The 7,036-nt window shown below is 39.7% G+C and overlaps 2 long non-coding RNA genes across 6 annotated transcripts in view; one reads left to right on the top strand and one right to left on the bottom strand.

Annotated features, from left to right (window-relative positions):
* The first annotated feature begins 857 nt into the window (after positions 1-857).
* LOC148336020 (uncharacterized) lies at positions 858-2,729 on the top strand. Its single transcript, XR_015843304.1, has 3 exons — positions 858-938; positions 1,093-1,194; positions 1,551-2,729. It is a non-coding gene; the product is annotated as an uncharacterized LOC148336020 (long non-coding RNA).
* Positions 2,641-7,036, bottom strand: part of LOC148336019 (uncharacterized) — a 5,274-nt gene continuing 878 nt past the window's right edge. The window contains exons 2-6 of one of the 5 annotated variants that reach the window (XR_015843303.1): positions 4,470-4,515; positions 3,982-4,073; positions 3,686-3,797; positions 3,309-3,597; positions 2,641-3,230 (exon numbers count right to left, since the gene is read on the bottom strand). This is a non-coding gene — a long non-coding RNA (uncharacterized LOC148336019). Of the gene's footprint in view, positions 3,598-3,685; positions 3,798-3,977; positions 4,074-4,469; positions 4,516-7,036 lie in introns of all 5 variants that reach the window. The other 4 variants (XR_015843300.1, XR_015843299.1, XR_015843302.1 and 1 more) reach the window with 4 other exon arrangements.

Genomic DNA, 7,036 nt, shown 5'->3' with positions numbered 1-7,036 from the left:
GCCGCAGAATGTGCATATAACATTTTTTCCATAAATGTGGAAGCATTTCCTGAATTGACCATATTTCCTTCATGGTTAATAGCGCAGTCAAGTAATTTGCTGCAAATTTAAAAAAAAGAGGTAGCAAACATTGTTATTATGAATGGGGGATTGAGGATCACAATTCTATGTTGGTTTACTGTGGATGACACTACTTTAGGGTTTGATGTGTGATCTGAAATAAGTTATCATAATTAGTAATCCATAATTTTTCCATCAACTTGCTTTCTCCGTAGTACCGTATAAGCTGCCCTTACACCACTTATATTATCAAACGTGTCAGGTGGCATGCAAAGTTTATTGTAGGCGTTACTGTGTATTACTTGGACTTTAAAACACGTTTTCCTATTTACATTAGTGATTTCTTTGACCATAATTATTTATCGCAGCCAACAATTATTGGGTCTTCAAGGTACAATATATGATTTGAAAGCTATTCTAACAAAGTACTGCGTTCTTGTATTATTGACAGGGTGGTAACGCCAAAGTAATTAATTCCGCAAGACACCTCCTACATTTGCTCACAAATGTTACTCCTTCCCCTGACTCTGCTGGATCCAGTTCCCAACACAGAGTCACCCCTTTTCGGCCAAGTACCCAACAGGAATCTGCCCGAGAGATTCCAAGGTGTTGTCTTATTGTCTTTGACTTCTGAAATATGTTGTCCCGTTCATTAAATATTGATGACTCAGCTTCACACAATGTGCTACATCTTCCAAACATGGTATCAATTGAGCAGACCAGGAAGGAGTCAGGAGAGAGGGAGGGATCTCAAACCGAATGTCAACACAGAAATGACAAGGTCCATCACTGAATTTGTTTCATTTGTCAGAGTGACATGTTCTCCAGTATTCATTTTTTTTTCTTTAGAGACTGGAGTTAGTGATATACACTTCACGGTATGTTATGTATTGTCAAATTATAACATTATCATAAATTACAGGTCTTTTCCTGCCCTTTTTGGACCCAAGGCAAAGCATGGAAAGCCTAGAATCTTCCAACCTGATCACACCGGCCAAAGTGATACAACTGACATTTTATCTTTTACCCAAGCTTACTGAGCGTACTCCCAAAGCCAATGATGAAGTTTTCCATCTGCAAGCTGGTTTGGGACGCAGGTGCACAAGGATACAGGAGAACTACACCCATGTTGAAGTGAGCCAACATTTTCGATATGTTTATGTGTGTGTGTGTGTATATATATATATGTGTGTATATATATATATATATATATATATATTACACACACACATTATATATATATATATTACATAAGACATAAGAAATGACAATTATGAACCATCTTCAGGACTTTTTACAGGAGCTGGAAGAGGGTAATTTCCTTTCTTTTATAGCTTTGTTCTCGTAAATTTTACATGTACTTACTTTCTCTAACACATCGTTCATTGGCCATGTAGATTGTTAACATTGTGATGCCACTTTTGTCAGATATTAGAGTTCCAAATTGTCTATTTTATTGACATTTATTTGATTCATCTGTCTCTGAAAAGGTGAACATCCAGAGGTGGGCGAGCCGACAAGTCACCTCTCCCCAAGCACATTCCAGCAGTGGATTACTGGACAGGGACATATTCCCCTTCGACCTGAAGAGAAGAGGAACTTCAAAATATCTGTTGAATTCCTGCACGCATGTGATATTCAGTTTGGGCAGCACACGGTTTGCTATCCTCGTGTTAGCGCTTGTACCAACACAATTCGCCTTCCTGTCAAACACCTTCTGTCATATCCTGATTTCAAACAGGTGATGACAGAGGCCTTCCTTCTAGGGCAGGAATTTCACCAAGTTTAGGAAAATGTCTATAAATCAGGGATGTAATGATTACCTCGATCCAGATTCAATTTGATTATCAATCCCCTAATTTGATTTGATTTTTTTACTACATTTTTTTTACATTGCGTTGAGAATTGATTAATTTATTGCATAGTTGAAGCAAAAAAAAATAGATCTGTGATTAATCATTATATCCCGAATAAAATTTAAAAAAACGAGTTAGTGTCAGGGTTGGATCGCCGGTGGGCGAGGAGGAGGCGTTGTCACGATCGCCGTACGGCGAGGAGGAGGTGGACCCAAAATGCGAGGAAGCGGGGAAGCCAAGCAAGGGGTAACTTAAGAGGATTTTAATGAGTGAACTACAATGGACAAACAAGGTGCTGGGAGAAACAAACAAACGAGGCCAGGTGCAAACATAACAGAGACAAACTAAACGTGACTAAACTGAACAGAATAACGGGGACCAAGGACCGTGGCAAATACGGGGGGTCGAGAGCGGGCGCATGAACGAGACGAAAGCAGGGAGCGGCCGTGACAGTCCGCGAGGGGAAGCAATGTTCCGACACTGATCTGTTGGGATGAGGTGTTCAAATAGTCCAGTCGTTAGGAGTGCGGATGGGCATCAGGTGTGTGAGGTCAATGGGGAGCAGGTGCGTGGCTGGTGAGAGCGAGGCGCTGAGGGGGAAACGCCCCTACTCAGCTGATCGTAACCATAACAAAACCGCATGCACACGCCCGACGCGGATCATGACAGTTAGAGAAGTTTTATAATTCTCATTGTTTTCTAAACAATTTCTAAAGCTGTTAAGTAATTCTTTGCTTTTATTGGAAGCTATTACATTGATGTCACTCTAAGAGTCACGGTGGTGCAAGACCAATTAAAGATTTGAAAACAAAATTGTTTCTTAGATGTCTCAGAAAAAAGATGCCTATAACCACAGCAACAATGTGCCAGTCCATTTTAAAATCTCAGGCTGATGAAAAAGCAATTATTTTATTTAGACACATAAAAACAGTCTGCTTTCATGGAGGATGACAGCGGAGAATATATACTGTTGACATTCTGAAATTCTGTGGATTTGGGCCATTTGATATGAAAGTGTTAACAATCATCAAAAATCATTACTGATTAATTTGATAAATAATTGGGGTTCGATTGATCATTTCATTTCTACTGTCCATGATGGTGAATTAAGTGTTGAGCATGTGAGAGTGTAGCCAAATAAATGTTTCTTCCAAAATCATTAGAATGACACAGGGGATCAATGGCATTGCATAAACTCTGAATATCATCTTGTGTCAATGGACTTTCCACTTCTGGCACTGTAACACCTTGGGGCTCTGAGTTAATATTAGAAAGCACAGAGCTCTCCCAGTCAATATCCTCAAATAGAATTCCCTAAAATTAAAAGAAAACAGTTTTCTTAGTATGTAAATGGAGAAAATCATATTTAGAGGCAGGACATGATTACTCAACTGCAACATTTGCCTCAGACATATCTGGCTCTCGAATGGGGTGCTGCAGGATCCCAAGCTCCCAGAGCTGGTTTGGAGAACGGTAGCTTTCTGTCCTTAAAGGATGGTCATTCCAGCCAGCAGAAAACCTGGCTAAATTGGCTTTGAGTCTGGGGAGAAATGTATACTGAGCGCAGAAGAGGTGCAGATTGTCAGAAATGTCCAGGGATCCGTCTTCTTCCAGGCTGTGCAATACATCATAGTAAATGTGCGTGACTCCTGTCCAAACATCCCTCCACAGACGTTCAACTCTATAATTCATACAAAGAACAAATCCCCACGAGTCAATCAAACTATGCAAAGGGATATCCAAACAACAGTTCAATTTTAGTTATTCACCTCTGGTTGTGCACACTTTTTCCACTTTATGAAGCTTCCACGTCCTATGCCTCTTACAGTGAACATAGCTTGGGCAATGCTGACATTTTCAACACCCTGGTCACCTCTTACCCTATAACACATCAAATATGAAAATTACAATTCCTACAAATGAATCCACAGAATAGCCTTTATTGAAATTTCTGGATTCATTTACTCGCACAGGTTCATGAAAACTAAATGCATCAATTAAAAGGTGACAATTGGTCATGATAAGTGTAATTCCAAATAAAATTACTGCAATACTACTTACTCACTTGTAAGGCCATCCATGTCTCTCAACTCCATCCATAAAAAAAGTAAGTGCAGTGCCCGCTGTGTTGTTGGATGCAGCATTGATGTACATGATCTAGAGAGTAAAAAACACATGAATTGTATGAGCGATAGTTATGGGATTTGATGCTATCATAAAATTATTAAATAAATAAAAACATAATTATGGATTATAAGAAATGCTATACAGTATATACCACTCTATTGCTCGGGGACACCCTGGACATGATATTAACGCTACTAAATTGGTTTAAGTGCTTTAAATACACTTTTTAAACAATCAAACCACCACCCTTGTCCTTGTGTACATGAAACATTTGTTGAAAGTGAAACTCAAACAGTACTTCAAACTTAACACTTACCAAAACAAAAAAATACAAGGAAATAACTATATAAAGTCAGAACTGATCATAAACTTGACATATCAGAGGTGGACTGTATTGTGTATATTTTGTTACAGCAGTAAATTCACCTTGCGAGAGAAGCCATCAATTCCAGCAAATATCACCATATTATAGCTGATGGGTAAAAAAAAACATGGTTTAGTCTAAAATAAAGGGGCATGAGATTATTAACCAAACATTAAAATGAAACTAACAATAGCTGTTTTGATCATGCTATATTGAAATGTAATTAACTCACCTAATTAGTTTATGATTGGTGTCGATGTGCTGCAGAAAATGTGGGCCTTGAACACTGTATTTTCGACGAACAACACAGCCAGGGTTTGCGGTTAACTTTAAAAACTGCTTGCCCATAGGGCAAGTGCCACTAAAATTTGCCTTGCCCGAGTGGCCAAATTACTTGCCCGACTTGGGCAAGTGACCATTTTTTTTCTCTAAGAATAAAATGTTTATGGTTGTAAAATGTGTGCCACAAATGTAAATAAACATATAATCTGATAAACATAAATTAATCTTGTTTTCATCATCAACCATGAAACCCTACTCACAACAGCAAATGTATCATCCTGTGCAGTTATTGAAAATGTTAATTGTAGTTTTAATAATTAACAAATCTGCATGTTAAATTGGGAAAATGATATTACAGCAATCCAGATTATCAATTTTAAATCCAGGAGAGCGTATTAATTGAGGAATCACATGAGTAAATTATGAGTGTGGGAAATTTGTGTATTCCTTTAAGACCAGTGCCTGTGGTGCTCCCTCCATAAGTTTCATAGCATAAACAGAACACAGTCACTGACACTATGTCAGGTCACATCATGGAGCTAATGAATTAACAGCCAATAATCAAATATTACTCCCTTCCTTACTCACAACTGAATTGTCTACTTAAAAATATTCGAGCTATTTTAGTCATGTCAGAGGAATCCGAAATGTTCGGATTTGAACGAACTCGTCACCACTTGTAAACATGCGCAGAAGATAAGAAAACTTCCGGCTGTCAATTTTCGGCTGAAATATCGTAGGTTTTTGTTGTGTTTTTCAAACTTCAAATAAGGATGCAACTACAGCGAGTTCCAATACTGCGGGATTTATTGACGTCCACTTTAACTCGACAACTAACTGATCCCCGTAGCGCCCGCCCATTGCCCCCGATAAGGCCAATGGACCATACCACAACATAAGGGGGTGTCTGGGTTAAACCATCACCATACAGTGCACACAAACAGATCACACCACCGTTTTCGTCGAAATTAAAGATATTTGGCTGCTTTAAAAAATGCTTGCCCGGTCGGGCAAGTTGCCCATAATTTTACCTTGCCCGTGGCCAAATTTCACTTGCCCCGGGCAATCGGGAAGTGGTTAACCGCGAACCCTGACAGCCCATACTTGTTAGTCTTGATAAGATGCCCTGTGTATCCACCCGATGCATCGAGGCCTTTAGTCTGGTCCAATCTGCTTCAAGACACCCCTTGACAATCTGATAACCAGCATGAGGGAGTCTCAATTTGATGGCTCTCACCACAGTATCCAGGGCATCATCAGTCATCGTGGAATACAGGCCTCTAACAGAAATATTATACTCCCGCATCCTCCTGTAGATGGTTCTTCTTGACACACCAAGAATGTCTGCTACATATGTGGCAGGAAGGCCAAGACGAAAGAGCCTTTGGAGGTGGTCCTCTGTGACCTGGAGTTTAAATCGTCCATTGAGACCCATGCGCCTAACCACCGAATTTGAGGAGGGAAGTCTATTGCGCTCCTCAAATAAGTTGCTCAGATGTTCGATGGCATCATGAATACCACTCGGTAGAGCTACATTCTCCATAGCATTTATAAAAGTTCTTTCTTGGGTCACTATGTATTCTAAATAGCCAATATCAGGTGGATTGTAGTTGAGTGCACACCGAAGTCGTTAGTTTAGCCTGGCCAGGCAGTCCTGAATGGCAGTCATAAGGCGCACTTAAAAGTCCCAAATCTTCCCCTAAACTAACACAGCGCGGCGACTGCGCTCATTATATGGACGAAGTATCACTCGCGACCATCAACCCTTTTACTCATTGGGCTGTTCGGAGTGCATGTTAGCACACCCTGCTGGACAATGTGTGAGTCGTCTATGCTTCAAAGTGACCATGACTATACATTATGTGACTATGGTGTTTGGGTGATGGTGTGGGAGAAAGCTGGACAAAAGGGCAGCTGTCCACAATGTTGTAGTCTGTCTTATCATTTATGTTATTGCAAGCAAGAAACGTCCCAGGTTTAGACAACAGACAAAAAGCCCAAAGCATAACAGCACCATCTCTCTAAACAGCCATGCAAATCTCTCTAAACAGCCATGTGATTGGCTGAGTCTGAGTGGCTCCCAGAAGGCATTGCTCTAATGGCCCCCAAGAAGCCATTGCTAGATAATTTTGTGTTATTTTTATTTCTTTTTGGTATATTGATGGCATGAGAGATACATGTTTTGTGTTAATCTTATTTCTTTGTTTCATTGTTTGCTTGTATGCTGAGTTTTTTTTTTTTTTTTTTTAAACCGTGACTCTAAGGAGTGTGGTGACCAGTGAAGTAGTCTTGTAAACTATTGCCATGATACCTATTATTTGTTAGAGTCATTGTTAATGATAGTGAT

Source organism: Idiotropiscis lumnitzeri, chromosome 5 (assembly GCF_059441095.1).
Source record: "Idiotropiscis lumnitzeri isolate Australia: NSW breed Sydney's pygmy pipehorse chromosome 5, RoL_Ilum_1.0, whole genome shotgun sequence".
Classification (NCBI taxonomy): domain Eukaryota; kingdom Metazoa; phylum Chordata; class Actinopteri; order Syngnathiformes; family Syngnathidae; genus Idiotropiscis; species Idiotropiscis lumnitzeri.
This window is presented reverse-complemented; position numbering and strand designations above follow the sequence as displayed.